Genomic DNA, 22,191 nt, shown 5'->3' with positions numbered 1-22,191 from the left:
TTCTGCCATGATGTCACAGAGTACTGATACACCCTGGAGTAAACTTCAACATCATTGATGCAAGGTGAGAAGTTAAACTAACGGTCATCAAAACAAGATTTCAAGCTTTATAATTGACTTGGTTCAAATTAAATTCAGATAATATGTTTGTTCATTCCAGCTACTGCTCTTAACCTCGTCATGTGTGTGGAGAGGAACTCAGTTGCTGCTCCACAACATGTGAGGAGATCTCGCTCCGTGGCATCACGACAGCATCCACATCTGTTCGCCTGTCAATGACGGAGAGAGCTCTCTTCTAAACAGGCCCCGTGAACGGTGAGAACCAGCAGGCACTGTATGCTTTATACCGTGCACACAAACAAACAAATACACACACACACACACATTCACACACACGTCATAGTCCAGAGCTGGCAAGTTTCCCTGGAAGGCTGGAATTCCCTTGTTGGTGTAGAGAGAGAGAGAGAGAGCTGAGGAGAAGATGGTGAGGAAGGAGGGAGGGAGCCATCAGGCTGAAGACACTGAAGACCCCATCTGCTGCGTAGAGGACTGTTTATATATTGTCAGAGTGTGTATGCTTGTGCACAAGTGCGTATCATAATGACGGAGCAATTACCCCACCATCGCTCGTGCTGCTCGCTCTTCATGGATAAGGTGATGAGGAGGCCGGGGCCATCGCTCTCCCGCCTTTTCCCCCCCACACCATCCATCACAATAATAAGAGGAGCCCCAGCAGACGGTGGGAGCTGGAAACGTATGCTTCGTCGTCTTTGTGGCGATCCCAGGGAAGCCCCCCCACCCCCCCGAGGGCTCCAGAAAGGGGGGTGGTGCTGGTGGTGGTGGTGGCACCAGGGGACAGCAGCTTGTTCTGGGTGTTTGTGTTATGTAACATTAAAGGTGCTTAAGCCCTGCCTTTAGGCTGCAGGGACATGTGGTGGAGGAGGGAAATCTCCAACCCCCCCCAAAAAAAACTGCATGGAAGCCAGGCCTCTCTGCATCGATGCAAACACGGAGCACGGAGGACGGAGGATGACTTATTCAACAGCAAAGATTACAGGAGATATTTCTGGATGCCGTTTTATTGCTCCTGTTTCGTGTCTTCCCCGAAGCCTGTGGACTCGTGAAGAGGCTGGAAAAAGGTGCACATCCATCCATTGTCATAAAGCATGCAGGACATGGTCGCCAAAGAGCCATAAAGCTTTACTTCCACCCCAATGAGCCCAAGCCTGCCCCATTCCTAAAAGGAAAACACCAGGCTAAAGTTGTTAAATGCATGATAAAGCATGCAGCTGAGTTCCACTGAGTTAAACACCTCTTTATGGCTCCAGCAGTGTACCTCATTATTTTATATGGGTCAAATATTTCAATGAATATCAAATTGCACTTGATGTGGCTTTGATTAGCCAATAGCACATCAGGTTTTCAATGGATTTCAGCCATTCAGGATGTGATGGCAGCGATCAGGACACAATTAGACTTGTTTATCCTTTAACCAATCATATGTCGTGTTGGAAAGGCGCCCCGCTCGTTATGGCAGGCTGCTCTTCAATTAAAATAAGAGAAATAAAAACAAAAGAAGAAAAGGGAAACTTACCCTGGGGCTTAATCGACATTATCCCGTGATGCCTTCTCCACAATACCTGACTAAATCTGGCCTCAGCTGAAGAGGAGAAGTCAGCGAGGAAGGGAAAAAAAAACAATTATCCATCCGCGAATGAGCAGCAGACACTTAATTCAGGACTGCTGGGGACAGAGTCGCTTGTTTAGAGACAGTAATTAGGCAACAACATGGCGAGGAGGTTGGGGAGAGTTGAAGGCGGGGCGGGGTACACCTCTGGTCAAGGGTAGAGAAAAATGGAGGGATGGAGATGAAACGAGAGTAGACGAGAAGGGAAGAATGAGAGAGCAGACATGAGAAGGAAGTGTGTGTGTGTGTGTGTGTGCGCGCGCGTGAGTGTGTTAGGCAGGATTCTGATGAGTGCAGGATCTCTGCCGACTCCCACCACCATTACAGCAGCGCAGAACATCGCCCCAGGGCTTTGGAATCAAACCCATTACATCTGATACTGGATTTCTCTCTGCTCAGAATTAATGCAATGTGGACTCGCCTTCTCTAAAGCTGGCCAGTGTCGCATAGCATCGCTGTGGAAAGAGCTGCACCACAAGGAGAAAAAAAAAAGAGGACAGGGGAGGAGGAGGAGAGTGAGGGCCTGAGAGTCGGAGAGGGATAGTGGAGAAAGGGAGGCTCGCTGCAGCCGGAGGGGTCATTTCGTATTTCAATTTTGTATTTTTTTACAATACCGAAACAAGGGCTGGTTGTCTCTAATAACTTGCAGGATATATGGTAGCGTGTTCACATAAAGGCTCCTTTACGTATATGTTTATACAGGGGCCTTGTAGTCAATTTGCATAATTAACGGAGTGGCATTTGAATAGCAGAATGTCAGCACAAACAACCTTGGACACCAAACTACCCCGGGTCATTTTTTTCAGCCGTGTAATTGGCTCCTAATGCAGAGGAGTTAAACATAGAGATTTTCTGCCCTTAAAGCAAAAAAAAAAAATCTCCTCTCGTTAATGGGCTCCCGGATTCCTGCCGGTGATTATCGGGCAGCTTGGACTCTTGGAAGTTAAGGAAGGGACCGGGGTTGCTTTCACCTTTAAAACCATCATTTTCGGTATCTCGTATTGTATTTACACTTCTCAAATGTGCCCGAGTCCCCTTATTAGTTTTAAACAAAGCCGTGAATGAGAGCGCGATATCTCTGCTGAGCCTGGCCTTCATTTTGTGTGAGCTGCACTGTGGTGGAGTGAAGGTAACACGTCCATCCATCTCTGCCTCTCTGCCTATTCGTAGTGACACGTCTGATGTAATGTTTGTGTAAGCAACCATACTCTCTGTGGCTGCATAGCTGGCTTTGCACATCATGTCAACGCTGCGTCCTGAACACAACTCGCCTGACAGCTACATGCAATCTCCGGTAAATTGGCAGAGTATGGGATGAAACTTTATGTAAGGCCGCTCCGGGGTTTTTTAAACACACTGCGTAACACCTCTTAGAAGAGTTACTTTATTGAGCCCTGCAAGGAAACGGCTATAAATAGAACAGATGTCTTTCATTGACCTTTATTCTGAAATTTGATCCTTTTTTTTAGGACTATACTGAAGAAATACCCTGAATTTCTTTAATTAGCTTTATATACAAGCACTGTGAGGCCACACTTTACGGAGTGTGTATTTCACTATTCACCATTCCCCTAAATATCTATCTTATATTTTTCAATTTTTTAATTTCTAAAACACCTTACTGTGTTTTGAAAGGCGATATATAAATAATGTTACATCATATTATATTATTCACTGCAAGTGTATTGAAGGATTCCACCATAACAAAAAATAAATGAAAAATACTATTTTTGATTTTATTCTACTAGCATATATATTTATATATATGTGCACATATTTCACACAACTATCCTTCTGTCACTATGATAAACGTTTCACTTACAAAGTGCATTGGTGTTAAGGAGCTGCTCTTTTCAGTCCATTAATAAAATGCATTTGTTTGGCAAGAGGAGGGTGGAATCTGAAAGGATGTTGATCTGCACAAAACAGCAGCTGATGGCTACTTTAAAATGGCTATTAGCTGTGTCAAATTAAATAAGAACATACTTAAATGGAATCCATCTGTTGAACCTTTATATAAAGACGGATGACGCATCCTCCACTTCTGTAGTACAAAGCTAAAATATAACATATTCGGATGCCGGCATTCTGCACTTTTGACGTCATTTGGAGCCATAGGTTGCGGAGGAGTGATCGTAAAGTGCAGCCGTCGATTCAAGGTCTCGCCAAAACATGCTCAATTTATTTCCCCCCCGCTTTTATATCATCAAATAACTTATTAAAACTAAACTTCACATATCAGTGTTACAAGATCTACCTAAAATGAAAAGTGTACTTTGACTTTTTGGTTTGGTCCATATCTCCACTAACATGGAGAAAGCAGAGTTCATGACCTGTACTGCAGCCAGCCAGCAGGAGGCAATCAAAATTATTTGGCTTGACTTTTAGGAGCCATCATGTCATCCATCTTTATTTACAGTCTATTGTCAAACCATTGGTTCTCCAATAGAAACAGGTTTGTTTGTTTTGCCATAAAAGCACAGTTTTAATGGTGAAGTCTTTTTCCTCATGGAACCAATGATCAATTTTCAATTAGAGAGTAAAGTGCCATTTTAAAGCCATTGAATGATGAGTCCATGAAGAAACCACCTCTTCCACTGTTGATGCGTTTATGCCTTCAGATGCACAGGAATGTTCCAGACACTTGTGGCTGTCGCCTGTCATCAAACTCATCAAATCTCATACGCAAGTCAGGGAGCGTGAACTGAATGGAAAAAAAAAAAAGTGGAGGAAAAAAAAACACAACACCCACGAGCACCTGTCCTTCTAAGCTGTTCCCAGGAAAGAGTTGAATTTCGGGATTTGCCGGACGCCGCGTGGCCTTTGGGATGTAATCTCACATCCACACACCTATTAACCTCTACCAGCAGAGAAGTTGGAATGACTTTCAAGCTCCAGTGGGTCCAGTGCAGGATAATGACTGTGGTGAGTTCAGGTAATGTGGTTAGCGCGCTGTTGGGGCCAAGCTGTCAGCTCCGTGGCAGAGTTAGAGGTGGGAGGAGGTAAGAAACTTGGAGGGGAAAGAGAGAGAGAGAGAGAGAGAGAGAGAGAGAGAGAGAAGCTGGACATGACAGAGCCTTGGAGCGGAGTCAGCGGCGTAGACCAACTGCTGACTGGATCGGACATATTCCTGCAGAGAGCGCTCTCCTGAAGCATCGCACACACACACACAGACACGCATAAACACGCATGTACTTGTGCCCAAACGTGCACAAACCAATTTCAGCAGATTGCAGAAGTCTTCCTTGTCTTCTCTGTTAATCGGTCTTCCTCCGTCTCCTCCCTCTTCCAGTTATGAGCCTCCCTTTCCTCCTCCTCCTCCTCCTCCTCTCCATCCCTCAAGTGAAGGTGCTGCAGGGAGTAGCGGATGTCCATAGCAGCCAGCGCTACATGACTTATTACTCATCCAGGCCTTTGGTGGGCCTCAGAGCCTCATTGATGCCTGCTGGCAGCAGCGTGGAGCTGTGAACCTACACTCTCCTTGTTCTGCTAGTCAGCCTGTCAATCAGCCAGCCGCTCCGTCAGTCACGGAAGCAGCCATGCAGTCAGGCCCTTCCTCTCTCTGGCCCGGGTGCCCCCTACCTTTTACCCCCCCGAAAACTACACCGCCAGAACAGCCACAGGGTCCGTGCCACACCTGGCCGCTTCCTTCCCGTCCGGCATCGCATGGCCGTGCAGACCGTCGGCCCGGCCACCCCTGGTGCCCCTTTGCATGGTCTCCCATTTCACTGCGGGAGCCACTGACTCACACCCAGGCCAGTCGGAAAAATGAGCCAGCCATGCAAAAGAGATGAGACGCAGGGAGGGAGCACATCAGTCAACGTGAGGCGATAAAGAGGGAAAACGAAGGTGGAGGAAGAAAAAGCAAGAAAAGGTTCATAGTTATTCAACACATTCATCATTTCCCTGAAACTGTACTTGATATTGAATTAAACAAACCATCTACAGCTGTAGCTATATTTGACTTGATCAGTTTGGGGTTGGTAGCAGATTAGAATCCTGTGTTTTGAATTTTGCTGATGGGTTGATGTCGCAGATTGTGCTTTTATCCTCTTTGTGACATTAATAGAAATGAAAAATACATATTCTTAAGTTGATTTATCTCTTCTATGCTTCGATATTAAAATGTTTTTATTTGGGTGAAAAGCTGAGATACTGAGCATCAAAGATTTGACATAACAGCTGACAAACATCTTTTTAAATATTTAATCCTAAAAGGGTCGGCTTCCACGACAACATGCATGAATGAATGCTATGTAGAACATGAATGAATACATAGATAATGGCTCTATTTTCTTAAAGTCCATATCTATTCATTTCAAGCTCGTGATTTTAAGATTTATACACATTATTTAAGATTTGACAAGAATAATTAGCAGCCTCACTCATCCTTCGCTTTCTAAACCCTGAGCCCATACTCTGTCTGGCCCATTTGCGCTGGTGCGTCGTCACAGGGCCGGGGGATTTAAGCTAAGCCATATCAGCAGCTGAAAAGGACTCCTCTGAGAAAATACACTGGCCTGGATGTGGCAAATATATTGCTGTAATGCGTTTGCAGGGGCCAGGGATCAACAATGGAGCCAGATGAGGCAGAAGCACAGAGCCTTGCCTCTGGTAGAGTGCTCCTCAAGGACCCAGGATGCACATGTTGTAGTTTAACACAGACATGTTATATTCCCGACAAGTACATGCTCCATTCAACCTTGAGCTGCATCGGAGGCAAGAGCAATGTTTGCTGCTAAGATCTAAAGTGTGTCTATAATAAGCAGCGTGTCTGAACCTGAATCTGCAAAGTGCAAGTCCACTCAGTCATGAAGAGACCCCAGGGACGGGTCACAGCGTCCCCCCCTCCGATCCCGTCTCCTCCTCTCACGCAAATACATAAAATGCTGCAGTTCACGCCAAACACACACACACATACACAGTCGGACAAACATGCATGGGTGCACATGGAGGGAGACACATTTCTACAGAAGTTAATGAGCTGAGAGGGAAATATGTTTTTTTTTAAACCAGCTTCACTCCACAGTAAAGACTTTTCTGGGGGTTGGGACCTCAAGGGTCACAGAATATTTCCCAGGGTTCAAAAGTTGATCAATTTACACATCGGACCTGTACTTTTTTTACAGTTTAGGGTTTATCTGAAAGAAAATAACCCTACGGAAGCCGTGCAAAATCTGCCTCAAGTGATGTCAACTGAGTCGGCATCAGCTGGATCTAAGACCCAGAGTTTGAAAAATGACTAAAATCTGGGGGTGTGGAGTTAAAGAGGAGTGAGCTCACCAGACGTCTGCTGCCACCGCCTGCAGTCACATGAACTGCTACTGACATGACACACCCTGATCTCTGCATGGACTGCTGGTGACGGTTTGCATTGTGGGTAATGTAGTTCCCCAGGTTCCGACAAGGAAGGAAGGAATATTTTGCAATGATTGTCTTGGAGTGCAATGCTAACAATGCTAATGTTTGTTTGTAATGTTTGTTTGTAATGTATCAGGATAGTTTTACATCTTCAGATTATAAAAGTATATAAAGATGGATGATGCTTCTCCACTTCCTCCCATTGTACAAAATTATCCCGGGTGTCGCCAGTAGTCTGAGCAGTAGTAATTGTGATGTGGAGCGTCAGGCTGATACATGCACTCAACCAATTGCAGGTCAGTCTCTGGCAAACATGGGTGTGATAAAAACTACCTAAAATAGCAGAACCCATCTTTAAGAAAAATATATTTGACATCTTCTAACATAGAGGAGGTGAGGTTTATCACGTATAGTGCAGCCAGCCACCAGGGGGCGACCAAAAATGATTTAGCTTCACTTTTGAGGAGCCCTCATGTCATCCATCCATCTCTTATATGTGCAGTCCATAAATAATTGAAATGAAACAATCTAAAGGTCGGACGCCGGCAGTCTGTGTCGAGGGGTCTCCACCGACTATGTTTTGTGAAAACTACCGGTCAAGGATACATGCTAAACGCAAGTATGAAAGATTTATTGGAAGCATACTTCTCCCTGCACTGTCTCTCTCGTTTGCACTCAAAAACTATTTACCGAGGTCAAAACAGACAGAGCTAATTAAACATTCAGCAGAACCCCACGCCATCTCCACCATAACAATGATGTGATCCTCCTCTCACACACACACACACACACACACAACCGCCGGTTTAAACTCTGACCTCTGCACGACACTGCATTACTGGATAATGACGACAGCTCGGTGTATGACAACAGTGTTGCTGCCACGCTGTGACAAATGGAGCGATCGTGACAGAGATGTTAAGGAGCGAGGCTCGTTTGGAGCTCGGCGCATGTTGGAGGTGGACGGGCCCGGCGTGCACCGCAGCCTGATGCACAGCCTGACCTCCCAAGGACACTCACAGGCCAGAATCCTTCACTTGCAGCAACCAGGCAGGGACACCAGGTACTAAAAGGGGGGTGGGGCTGCAAGCGGCACAGGGACTCGGTCCCCTGGCTCGAGCACCTAACACCCTGCAGAGCAAGCTTTTATCTGGCAGACCTCGGCGGCCCACCTGAGAGCAGAGCCAGCTGGGGAGCAGAGTGTTAAGCTGTTGGCTGTCCCTGTGTCATGTCTGTGTGTTAACAGGAGGCCCAGGCTCTGCTGCTGCCGCTGCCTCTGCTGCTGCTGCTGCTGCTGCTGCTGCTGTATCTGAGGGCTTCTGTGAGATGCGTGTTGCAGTTTGATGAGTGTTTCTTGCTGCAGTGCGAGAAAGAAGAGAGAGAGAGAGAGAGAGAGAGAGAGAGAGAGAGAGGGGCAGAGAATCCCTCCCCATCCCAGCATCACATTCCCTGCTGTTACCGGTCCGGCACAGTTGCATACACACATGCACATATTTACATGCAGGCACGTGCACACATAAACACACACACATGCACAGACATGCACGTGAGAGCAGGCTTGCAAAAAAAAACAAAAACGCGGGCACAAGCAGTGCACACTCAGGCACGCACACTGTGAGGAAAGGAAGTGCTTCAGTGACCCAGCACGGGGAGATAAGGCTGCTCTGCAATTCAGAAATATGCAACCTGCATGTTAACAAACCCTGGAGCGCAGCCTCCCTGGGGCGCTCTGCCTCCTCTCTCTCAGCCCCCCCCCCCTTCCCTCCTCCCCCTCTCCACCCATCCCTCCATCCTGGACCTCCACCTCGCCTCACCTCACTGCAAACACAGAGGGGAGAGGAGAGGAAAATGGAGGCTGGAGAGGAGAACGAGAAATGGGAGAAGACACAGAGAGATTGTGTGCGACTGCAGAGCGGAGCAGGGTGTGCTACTGTTGTGTGTCTCTGCTGGTCGGCGAGCCATGTGCACGAGACCCAGTGAGCAGCTTAGTGCAGGGCAGGGGCAGGAGGGCTCTGGGAGGCGAAACACAACATATGGAGGACTAATGAGGTTCTATGTGGAGGGCTTCTCCAGGAGAGGTTAGACGAGGCCAAATGTGAGCGGATGCGAGAGGGCGGAGTTTGGGGGAGGGATGAAAGTGGACTAAAGGTGAAGAGGCTGGCCAGAGAGAAAGAGAGAGAGAGCAGAGGGAGAGGGTTGAGAAAACAAACAGAGGAATAAAAGAAAGAGAAAGCTGAGCTCGGTTCTCAGCCGAGGAGGGAGATTGGCAGGTTTCCTCGCTGGAGATGCTATTGAGAGTGACACGTCTACACGACACGGCTGTAACACATTGGCTTTGATACTAATATCAGTCTTTTTAGTTGGAGGTTGATGAAATTTGCATTTAGATTGAAATGACTTGGGGACGGCCAGGAGACCACAGAGGAAAGGAAGAGAGAGGCGATAGGGGGGGGGGGCACGTCCACGCTTCACTCACAGCTACAGGATGCTCCGGCCCTCCCCAAACAATAACACATACACAGCCGTCCACACACATACCAACACACCCTTGCTGAATAATATGCACTGAACCTGATCCATCCACACCCTCTTCTGATCTCCACTACCCTGGGATCCCACCTGATTGGGTCACGCTTGCAAGGGGAGCTCCACGCGGCGTCCACATCTCGCCACCTCCCTCTGCTCCCCCGACTACACGTGCCCAAAATTTGCGTCGTCCAGAGACACAGGAGTTATGAGGAGGAGGTGGGTAGCGAGCTCAATTTGTGTCTTAATCACATTAAAACGGCCCAGTGCAATTTTCTAAACGATTTAACGAGGGCTGCGCCGACTGAGACGGATCACGCACTGTGTCCTAATATTGAGCCCTGCCCGCCTAATGGAAGAGAAGAGAAAACACTTTTCTTGCTCCACGCGCAATATTGGCACCGCTTTATTAAATACTTTTCTTCTTAGGGCATCCAAAATATATTGTTCATTATATGCGTTATGAAGTTACATTTTCAAGGCCCTCAGCCAAAAGGCCTGATTGTTTGGTTTGACACTATTTCATCATAAAGCTTCGACATAATCGTCCGTATCTACAATGACAACCTGACTAATACTTAAAGGCCTTGAAAACCTAATCTATCGATTAGATTCTTCCCAAGAATGATGAGCGATGGGCAGATGTGAGATTTAAAACGTTTCATGTAGATTTGTGAGTATTTCCGGTTTGAAGTAGACAGGGCTTCATTTTTGGAAAAATGGGAAGTCACCTGTTTCCCCAATCGAGCCTGAGCAATATTCAATAATGACACTGTCAATCAAAACTGATCAGATCACACCTACACAGAGTTAATGAAGCAGATTAGTACACGTTATGGGGTGTAAAACTCAATATAGATCATTCACGCATGTTTCCCTAATTTTAGTTTGGGACGTTTACAGTGGCTTTAACAGCACTTTGGTAGTAGTAGTCTTTTGTGGAGAATACCACACCTCTATGATACATAATTTATAATATTAAACTTTATCCATGGTGTTATTACCTCAGCCAAGGAGGTTATGTTTTCACCACCATTTCCACAACCTTGGTGGAAGGATCCATTCAATTTTGGCGCGGATCGGGATTAGGTGGCAGATCCAGGAGTTTTCTTTAACATTGCAAGAAAGGGCATTTAAAAAAACTATATCTTCATTGTTTTCCCAGAGAATAATTCCTGGATCTTGATGAAAATAATCAAACATATTTACGGGACTGATTTCTATGAGTGTGTGCAATTGTTGTGTGTGACTGTTGGGCCTAGTTTGTCATGTGGTCATAGTCAAGTCAATGTTGTGTAGTTGATCTATAAAATTTCCACCAATTCAAATGCTTAAAGTACATTTTTGGGCTTCTTACCTTGTGGTTATCTGATATGTGTCATTATCACAGGTCACCGGACACCAAATATTATGATTTTTATGTAACTGTTTACATTTTTTCTATTGAACATATCATATTTTTGGATGCTTCTCTGATCATCTCAAGATAGAGGAAGCACATTACAGCCTTTGTGGTTCGCAGATATAAAGATAATCATGAAAACATTCCTCTCTGGGTTATTCATTGCTTTTCCCCATCATCTGATTTAATCTTTAATCGTGCACGTCAAAGTCCAACATTCTGACAAACAGCTGAAAACATCAAGAAGCCAGTGAGTTATGATAGACCCTCAGTGTTTCCATATCTACCGGTGCACCAGCATCAGGTTGACCATGACTCTTTTCCAGAGGACAAGAGCACCACCTTGTGTTCTTATTCCACCAAGGCAGCGGGCTCTTCCAGCATTCTGCTCACACAGTGCACCCCCTGTGCAGATGGCTGAGGACAACAGACCAGACAACTTCCTCACTGTAACAATTATGCGGAAATGAATTGGCTGTTTGGATCTCGTCACGTCTCTATAGAACCTCAAACCACAAAAGCTGCATCTGCACAAAAGTGAAGCAAATCTCCTGGGAAGAAAAAAAAAAAATAGAAAGCCATTTAATCTCGAGCTGAATCTATTTAAATCTTTGCAGAGAATCATAAAAACCTCCCCCTGGGGTTGGATCATTTCAGCAGAGCGGTTTCACCAGAATGGATGACGACTTTGCTCTTTTTGAGAATCAATACAGTATTAATCGCTTGTTAAAATTAATTTCCTGCTGTGGAATTGAGAAGGTCAGCGTGGAGACATGAACAAAGTGACTATTATGCACTTCTAAATTTATCAAGAGGATGTACACAATGAGCTTTTGCTATTATTAAACTGCAGCCGTGCATCAGAGCCTGAACCTGAGCTCTTATTACTAAAACCCACCAAGTGTGCCTCACTACGGCCCGATGTGAAGAATCAATACAGCATATTTATTAAGTGGTTTCCTTTTGAAACAGTGGTAGCGGTGAATTTCATCCGACCACTGGCCATTACTGTATGTTGAAGTGCTCTGAGGAGACGGTTACGTGCATTAAGTGGGACACGAGATTGCATTATGTGTTAATTGCATCTTACAATGCCACATCCCCTCCGAGGATTCATAATCTTCCATGTAAAACAATTTAATCCTCTCTGTCAATATAATCCTGCTGATATTATTACAAAACACCCCGCGATGACATGTTGATATTACTATTTTGCCTCAGAGCCAATAACTCTAATTTACCTGGTGGGAGGGAGAGTGTGTGTGTGTGTTTTTAGTGTGTGTCTGTGTGTGTGTGTGTGTGTGTGTATATGTATAAGAGAGAGAACAAATGAGTGTGGGGAGAGATGATGTGGGAGTGCAAAAGACATTTTCGTGATGAAGAAGCCCCAGGGGGGAAATAGCTCTGAACTACCTGGGTAGTTACATAACAAGATGGGGAATCAAATTGACGTTGCACTCACACACACACACACACACACACACACACACACACACACACACACACACACACACACACACACACACACACACACACACACTCTCACATAATTTGCATTAATATCACACCTTTCCAATCATCAGTTTTAATACACCTGCTAGTGCTGCAGTTGGGGGTCTTCGAGGGGAAGAGCAGGGAAAGTTCAGACAGACAGAAACTCATTCATGAGACGATTCTCCATATTCTAACTGTAAATTGAAAAAAAAAAAAAGAGTTGGAGCCAGAGTAGGACACCACTCTGTGGACTGCCTCAGTCTTGTAATTCATTAAAGGCATTTTTTTTTCTTTCAAAAAAAAAAAAAAAGTAGTGAGCGAAAGTAGGACATGATTTAATGACTTAGGGGAGATTTGAAGCCTCTCTTAAAGGCTTAGCCCTCCCCCATCACACCTTAATAATGGGCTGCCATTTGTCCAGAGTCATAGGCTAATGGTCAAATCACCATATGAATGCAGCCACTGTGGTGTGCGCCTTTAGCTGTGGAACATTTTTATCATCGCTCCGGCATGAGGATCACTGCACGGGTTAATGAGGGGAGATGGGAGGCAGTTTTTACGCTGAGGTACCTCCAGTGACCAGCAGGTGGCAGTGTAGCCCTCAGCCCCGGCTGCAGCCAGCTGGAATGGGGGATTGAACCTTGAGTGGAGTACAGAGGGGAGCGGCCTGCAGTGGACTGGCCAGCCAGAGCCGCACTGCATCAAACACAAGGTGGGCAAATTGCTATTAATAAGCGACACTGGCAGTGTGACACGGCCGGGGCCAGGATTTATGGCGCCTCTGGCCCGCGAGCATCTTACAACTCATTCAGTATAACTCATTTTTAACCATCAGCAAGTGTCGGATACTCAGGACATAAATTTGTCCCACATGCTGTTACGAGTGTGTGTGTGTGCGCGTGTGCGTGTGTGTGTGATACAGAGAAAGTCTTAGTTGGACTTAAAAGTGATAAAATACTTCCCCATCCCGTCTCCAGATGCACAACCAATGCAGATAAACGAGTAGATTGCACACAGGGCAGAGCAGTGAGAGGGCGGTGGTGACACTGAGGGTTTACGCACCTGATTCCAGTTTTATTATTCTGTTAATCTCCGATCTCGCACTGTGGGTGACACGGTACGTACAAACATCGGACGGCTCCCGTGTGGACTTTGTCCTCTGCTGCTGATAACAACACACAGAGAGGAATTCCTTGTTAACCTGACGAGCCGCGTAATCTGGTTTTAAAACGATAAGGCTCAATGCTCATAAAAGTCACATCTCGGTTAGGATACACAGCTCGTGTAAGAAAGGGGAGGAACCTGAAACTGGATTTTTTTTTACTGTATACATATAGGAACTGGTTCTTGGGCTGTGACTATAAAATGTCCACTCTATTTTTGTATGCCTCCGCCAACAGGTGAGGTTTAAGTCAACACACCTTTTCCCCCAGACTCATATGAGGGCATAGCAACTGTGACCTTTGACCTTTTACCACTGAAATCTAATCAGTTTGTTTTTTGAGTCCAACTGAACTTTTGGAGCAAATTTGAAGAAATTCCCTCCAGGTGTTGACGAGATATCGTGTTCACAAAGATGGGACGGAGGGACGGGAAAAAACCTCAAACATAATGCCTCTGCAACTGGCTGTCGCTGGTGCAAAAAGATAAATATACCAGGTCCAAGTTCCCACAAACCAAGGTGACATATTTTGACTTTTAAAACCCAACAACATTCATTTTACTGTCATAGTTTGCAAAGAAAAGCAGAAAATCCTCACAATTAAAGCAACTGTTTGACTTTAGTGGGAAATAAAGTTATTTATATGGTTCCACTGACAACAACTGAACAATCAGCAGTCAATTAGCTCAGCATTATGACGATAACTGGGGGGAACAGGTTCTGTCCAAAGGTAAAAACAATTCATCCAGAACCACGTCTACGGCTCATTCATTATTTTGTTTAATCTAATTGAGTTGAACCCAAAGAACCAGAGACTGCTTCCAGTCTTTATGCATAATAAACTAAATAAGCTAAGCTAACTAGCCTCTGGCTGCAGCTTCTTATCAGACAGACATAAAAATGTTCCCGTTGATTTTCTCATTTTATTCTCAGCACGTAAAAGTCATATAAAAGCAGAAAATCACAGACGTCATGGAATTATTGCTTTAATTTTCCTTTGAATGAATTATCAAAATTGTAATTTGTGAATGGAATTTGGTAAATGAACTATTGGCTCATGCATATATTTCTTAGCACAGCACAGTTGCTCGCTGCTGCAGATCAAACACATACATAGAATAGAATATGTCCAACAGCTGTCTCTGCCAACACCAAACATGGATCCACACGGGCATGCATTCGCCATGGCAACAAGTTTCTACCCGTTGTGTGAATCAACATACAGTGTGCGTGTGTGTGTGTGTTTCGGCCCATGCATCATGAGTCAGTCAGGTTTGTGCGCACTGTACATTATGAGAAGCTGTGTGAGGTGGTGCCTCCTCTCTCATTCTTCATGTCCACGTTTCAGTCTGGCTTATGTTAACACAACTCCACGAAGGCCTCCAGTGCAAGAGGAGCAGGATGAAGCGAGATAAGCAGCTCTTTTTGAATACCACTGTGTGAGAGAAGCACAGTTCCCACCTCTAAATGTGAGCAGTCACTCAGCAGCAAACAACGGCTGGATGAAAAGGAAAGAAAAGACAGAGATTGGAGATGGTTTGTGTAAAAGGTTGACAGCGGGAGTGAGGGAAACGGGAAGAGACACCATGCGCAAATATCGTCTGGAGCTAGAGAGACGGGGAGGCAGGGAGAGCGCAAGAGCAATTAGTGAGAGATAAAAAGCATGGCAGGGAGGGTAGGACAACCTCCTATTACTCCAATTAATCCAATTTAAAAAAAAAAAAGAACCTAGCGCACCAGAAAGGCAGATCTATTTCCCTGACAACAGCAAGTGTGTGAGGGTCGTGAGTGGGCAGCCGGAGCAAGCCTCCTGCCAGGCCGAGCAGAAAACAGCATGCTGGCATTTCAGCCGGGGCGGAAGGGAGCGCTCGCCCCGTCAGCGGCCACATTAACACTAATTCAACATGACTTGTTGATATATTTCCACGGTGGTAATGATGTTAATGGCACTATTTTAATGGCCGTGTGCATGGAAATCAGAGGGAATATTAATGCCACTGGCCGCTGATCGTGCCAAGGGTGGTGCACATTAATATGCATTGAGTAGACACATGTGCATGTGTGTAAGGGTCCATTTGAAACGACTTATATCACTCCAGTTTAATGTTTACTAAATTAAACCAGGCTTCTCCATGAAAGAGACATCACTTGTCTTGCCGTCGGTGCGTGCAGCGGACTACGTGCAGCGTGGGTCAGTGGCGGCTGATTAAAGTGTAGGTTACAACTTGAAGGTAAACGGCCTGAGTCTGAGCCCTGTCGAGGTGAATGTGTGTCGCCGGTGGTGAGCAGAGACTATTTTCAGAGAGACTAATCTTTGATGGACATGAAAGCGTTTGCTGTGGCACCCTGCCACCACAAAGTCCTTTACTGACCTAATTAATGTGTTGCCTTTGCCACAAGTGGGTGGGGGTGAATGTCCACTGTGGACCAAAAGATCTGGGCCACTAATGAACTGTGAAGCTCAGACGTGTCTATGATCTCGCCTCACGGTCGTGCTCTTTTACATGCTCAGGCTCAGATTTGGGTCCAGACTTTTTACAGACGTTGCCCATCCCATTTATAGAACGCAGCAGGAGATTGTCCAGGTCAGACATGTTCACAACAACAGGAAAATGTCCGGAGCGTTTTGGTGAGCAGTGGCTGCTGGGTAGGGCTTGTATGAGGCAGGACATGTGTATAGATTGCGTGTTTTTGTCTACAGCACATCAGACACCTGCAACCTGGAATCTCATTGTCTTTCCAAGTTGATATCTTAATTTTCTCATCCTGAAATATTTGGATTCTTTTAGTTTTTTTTCCAGTTTGCGTCCGTTGAGTGTTACTAACGTCATCAACACACCCACTCGTGTGACTGAGTTCTATGGACTTTCTCGACAAGGGGCCAAGGGGACTGTGGAGAATGTCCAGAGAAACTGACTTGGACAATTTCATTCTTCCATGCAGCCCGTCTGGACGATTACAGGATAATGTCCAGATTCAGTGCACGTCTGAAAGCAGCACGAGACTCATGCACGAACCTGCTGGTAGAATGTGCTTATTTTGACTCCTGTCTGAGTTTCTCTGCCTCAGACACAAGCTGTTAAAGCAATTCACTTCAGTTTTCAAGCTGCAACTTCATTAGTCTTATCTGCGCCTATTGTCTCAAGATGCGAGAGATTGCGTTTGCGTCTGGACGCTTACAATCAAAACACCATTTTTTTCCGCTAAACATGCTCCGAGTAATCCCACAAATAATCAGCTCAGCCAATGATCAGATTACCTTGGTATTTCTTCCAGTGGCAGTAATGGATTAGACCTGCCTGCGATAGCAAAGTGGGAGAGATTTGCTGCCCTCGGAGTCTTCATTCAGCGGTATTGTTTGAAAAATAGACAGAAAAGGGGGGCTGCTGTGAAATCCCACCCTGTAGAGGCTCCTGAAGCTGTTTGCTGCCTTCACGGCTGCACCACTCTGTGATGGGAGCGTGGCTCTCACTCCGCTCCCCTAACGTCAGCAATGAGGAGCCTTGTTGGGGGCCACGTTTCTGACACCCCATTATCAAGCCGCTGTCAATACTGTTGGATATCAAGCTAGGCATGGGACTTGTACAACAACTGTACCAAACACCACGAAATACAGGTATTACACAGAATTCATGAATTAGATTCATCTACATTTCGAAGGTTGTTTTGCATCACGCTTAATTGCGTTTTATATCGAGTGGCTCTAAACCTTTTTGCTCTGTGACCCTTTTTAGCCAAGCGATGCTTCACCGTGACCCAAAGTCAAAGACTGAATTCAATATGAGCAGTGAGCAGTTCCACTGTGGATCTGTGGCCCCTGCTCGGATTCATTTGATTGTTTTTTTTAATATGTTTTTGGAGAAATTATTTTCTGTTGCAGAAACATGTTTATTCCTTCTTGCTAATCATCTTCAACGTTATCTGATGAGCCATGACCCTCATGTTGGGAACCTCATTCTTAAAGTGAGACCATTATTCCATTTGATTTTAACTTTAACAAAGTTTATTACTGAGATGTGGGTACATATAACCTCCCTCCTACACTATTCCCAGGAAAGAAGTGCTTTAAAAAAGGCATCAACATTTCATAAAAAACACTTTGCTCTTTATGGTCTTTGCAGAATTAACCAGAAGTTACTTTGATCATGAGAATCCTGTTTGTTTGATCGATAATAACGATGAAACCACCCACATTCTCACACAGGCTGTAAAAAGGAAAATTCCCTTCAAACTCTGCTTATGCTGTCGTAAGAGATTTCACTGGCTTGGTCCGCACCCAGTGTACTTAATTATGAAACACCATACAGTCTTCCAGCAGTAAAATACAATAATTTTAAGCACCTAATCAGAAATCATTTTGACAATCCAGTGAGTACAGCCGGAGAGAGATTACAGGACCAGGAGGCTTGGCTCTGTAACGGCGGTGGGGACTCGGCGGCCCGCCAGAGCCCGATTTTGGTTTGAGATTTAGGCTGAGGAGGAAGAGGGGACGCTCAGGAGGGCTAAGAGACAACGGCGTGGATGGTAACCAGGCAAAAGAGACACATCCACAGGTGGGGCATGTAAAACAGGCCGGACGCTACAACCACAGACGCAGCCTAATAACATCAGAAGCTTCTTTACCCACTAGCCCTTTTTAATTCCAGGTGTGTGTCAGCCTCCTCGACAAGAGACGCAGCTTGACGCGCACAATTGCTTTTTGCCAAGCGAAGCAGCACAATCCCCAGACCCCGCTGACATGTAATGACAAATGCGCGAACACTGGCTGGGGAACCGGCTGTGATTTCTAAAACATTGTCTGAAATAATGGTGGCGGAGGGAGGGGAAGAACACGAGAGAGTGCAAATTACAACAAAGGCAATGGGCTGGAAAAAAAAAAAGAAAGAAAAAGGAACAGCCTTGTTGATGACAACACCGTGTGCTTTTCTGTCAGGGGCCCCCCCACTTTAGTATCCATCTCTCAACTTGTTCCAAAAGCACATCGTCAGCTCTGAGGGGAAATGGGCCGCCGACTGGCACCACACCGGCAACAATTCCTGACCGATATCTGAGTGTGTGTGTCTTGTAAATGTGTAAATGTGTGTGATTCATTCTCATCAATCTGTTGTGGCCCTGGACAGGAATGGATGTAAATATTACCTCAAGGTTAACTCTGAGCTGTGTTTGATGCGACTATCCTGCCCGGCGAAGCTTCTCTAAACCTCCTCAATGAGAGCGGCTCCTGTGCCATATGTCTCCGCGTGCAATAATGAATTCCTGACGAGTTTAACTTGCTCCCCGGCATTTCTCACAAAACTAATGGGCCAGAAGTGAATTATTGATGAGTGTTGATCAAGGAGAGAGCCGGGAAATAGGTTACCTATAAGCTCACACTCAAACACCGTGACACGCCTGAATATTTCATCAAAGGGGGTAAATAGGAATATGATATCACGATAATATTCCAGTGCTTCCCTTGTAATTGCTAATTTGAGAAATAAAATGAACACTAGTCTTGCTATTGACTTGTGTTCTGCTCCATTCATGAGACCTCATTTGGCTGCAAAGCTCCGCTCTGTAGCCGTCTTATCTCGCTTTCATTTAACTCAAGCATCCCTTGCTCTCTTTATCCTCCCATGTTTGCTGTGGGCAGCGGCAGCGCAAGAATGATGTGAGTGACCTTGGCCTGTTTCTGCAGGCTCCAGAGGACGGCCCGTGTCTCACAGCGATCCGTTCCTCCCCACCAATCCCGATTAGCAGGCGGGCAGCGGGCGACGGACGGGAACTAAGTGTCGCAGTGCAGAGATGGCTGTCGAGGAGCGGGAGCCGGTTCTCAGGCCCAGAAGAGGTGCGAGGAGGGGAGGGACTGGGAAAAACTGCCTGTGGGTGAAGAAGAAGGGGTGGGTGGGGGGTTCTGTAGGATGAGGATAATGGAGGGATAGTTTAGCAGCGGGTCAAGGAGGAGTCAGGAGTGATCTCAGTGGGGAAGGAGATAAGACGACATAAAGGCCAGGGAGGAGGTCGCAATCTGGGCTGCGCCGCTGAATGTTTTACTGCTCTTCAGAGTCGTCACTGCACACGGGGACGACTCAGAACAGCACCAGCTTTGATGTCTTAATAAAAAGATACTTAAAGTTTGATTTAACCTCCAAGTTTTTCTTTGGAGACGAAGGCTACATCCATTCTAATATCCTGTATACATACTGTGTGGATGTTTAAATGATATTCGTCCACACGAGCACTTTAGCTCCCCCATCAGATTCAGTAATAATCCCCATCCACACTAACACACCTGAAAACATATATCACGTGGCCATTCACAGACACTGGGCATGTGCGTGCCGGTGTAAACAGGAAGCAAATTGTCTACTCCTCAGTTGGTTGCATATTTACAAAAACTACTGTGAATGAGGAACAGCGATGGTGAAAAGAAAGACGAGGGATGTCTCTCCTTGGACTGATGACGCTTCACTCTCACCACTGGTCGTCCAGTCGTGACTGCTAAGAACCAGTGAGGAAGAGAATGCAGTTGACTGTGTCCATCGAGTCTCTACCAGTCCTGACGTCAACGCATCCCTGGAGGTTTCAAACTAAACCGAGGCAGACAGCTTTTCCAAAATTCTCCGTTTAGGTGTCTTGAAAAGTTCAGAGTTGTTTGACATTTTATAACTAAATCGCAAAAGTGTGGATGCAGACGAAGCCTTGAGGCCGACGTTTAGTTTCGTCCTCTTTAACCTTCTCCACACACACACACACACATACAGTAAATGTGTAATGTATACACACATCCACGCAGCAGATGGGCTCATGCTATGACAGCCACCTCTCCAGTGTCCTTGGCGCCCTCCTCACATCCCCCCCCCCTCCCCTTTCCTGTAATTCTGCCCTCTGCTATAACTCTTTCCTCTTGATTCAAATCAATTTCAGGGCGCTTCACTTGCAAGACACGCAACAAGGTTTCACCACCGCAGAGGAAGTGGAAGTTTTCTATCTCTCTCCACTGCCTCCCTCCGTCTCCGTCCATTTGGTTCTGCCTCCTTCAGACTCTCCCTCTTATTATTCGCTTCCCCTACATCAGGCACCGGGCAATCGACCCCAGCGATAATCCAGTCTTTCATATTGGCAGATTAATATTGACTCAGAGCCCTGGCGCTGGTGTTCGGCCCATCGTCCCAGTGCTGGAGCATGCGGAGTATAAGGGATGGAGATTAATATACATTTTGCCACGTCCTCTCATTCCAGTGGAGCCACATGACGAACACGGCTTAGAGCGAGGAAGTGATTGTGCTTTTTCAGCTACACTGTGTGCGACCACACAAGAAGACAAACTCCTTTCCTTGGCGTGCGTGTGTGCCGATAAGAACATACAGCTGGACATACAGTATGTTTAGAAACTCTACTGAGGCTGATGTAGATAGATGTAAACATCTTATAAACAATAAGGCACAAGGTTTATACATGTATACAGTAAATGTTCTTTATACGTTTGCTCCGGTGACTTCCCACTGGAGTAACCAGGATGAACACACACTGAAACGTTCTGTTAATGGTGATGAATGAGGATTTGATGAGGGTAAATCAATGAAGTCCATTAAAATGGAAATAAGGGAAAGACATGAAATCAAACGCTCCCCAACATGTGATAAAAAATAACACGTGAATATGAAATGGACAGGTTGGAATGTTCAGTGTTCAGTGGAATGTTCAGTGGCAGAATGACCAATAAATCCATATAACCACAGATTTACTGACCAATGCCCTTATATGGAATATAATGTCTTAATTTGAGAGAAATAGCTCTTTAGCTCGACACAGCTGAACAGGTCTTTTATGGTGTTTTAATGTGTCATTGTTTCAGTGAATGTCTGGATCTTGTTCTCTGGTCTTCTTTTAATTGCCCTAAACCGAATTACCTCTGGGATTAATAAAGCTATAGTGTATTGCATTGTGTTGTATTGTATGTGATAAGTAGAAGAAACAATGGTTGCAAGATCAGCCGTTGGTGACTCTTCCTAAAGGGAATGTTTTTAATCCTCCACCATGACCCTCAAATAGACATTAACGGCCCATTGCTTGTTCTGACAGAACAGAAACTCTTTTCAAACAGAACCGACAGTTTGCGAAAACTCTGACACAGATAAACACACCTGCTGTGTCCGTGTATGGTTGCTATGCTATGATTGGACAGTTACTATATAGGGGAGGGGCTTAGCAAACCACAACCATCTCTGAATTTTGATACATGATTATTTGAATGCTTCTTAGTTGTCTCTGAGGACGCTGCGTCCTTAATTTGTAGTTCATCGAAACTGGGACTACAATTCCCATAGGGCCAAGCTCCCGTATTCAGGTTAATGAAGTGGTGTTTGTTGGCCTCATGTTTTGCAGCGTGTATTTAAAGCCAAACACTGTATATAAAGATGGACAACATGACAGCTCCCCAAAGTGAAGACAAAGCGTTTTGGCTGCAGTATAGGTCCTACACCCTGTCTCCTCCATGTTAGTGGATGGAACATGGAACAGAGCTAAGATGGTTTCTGTCATTTTAGGTAGTTCTTATCACACTGGCTCATATGTGCT

Source organism: Hippoglossus stenolepis, chromosome 20, assembly GCF_022539355.2.
Source record: "Hippoglossus stenolepis isolate QCI-W04-F060 chromosome 20, HSTE1.2, whole genome shotgun sequence".
Lineage (NCBI taxonomy): Eukaryota > Metazoa > Chordata > Actinopteri > Pleuronectiformes > Pleuronectidae > Hippoglossus > Hippoglossus stenolepis.
The sequence above is the reverse complement of the archived record's forward strand: the minus strand, read 5'-3'. Positions refer to the sequence as shown.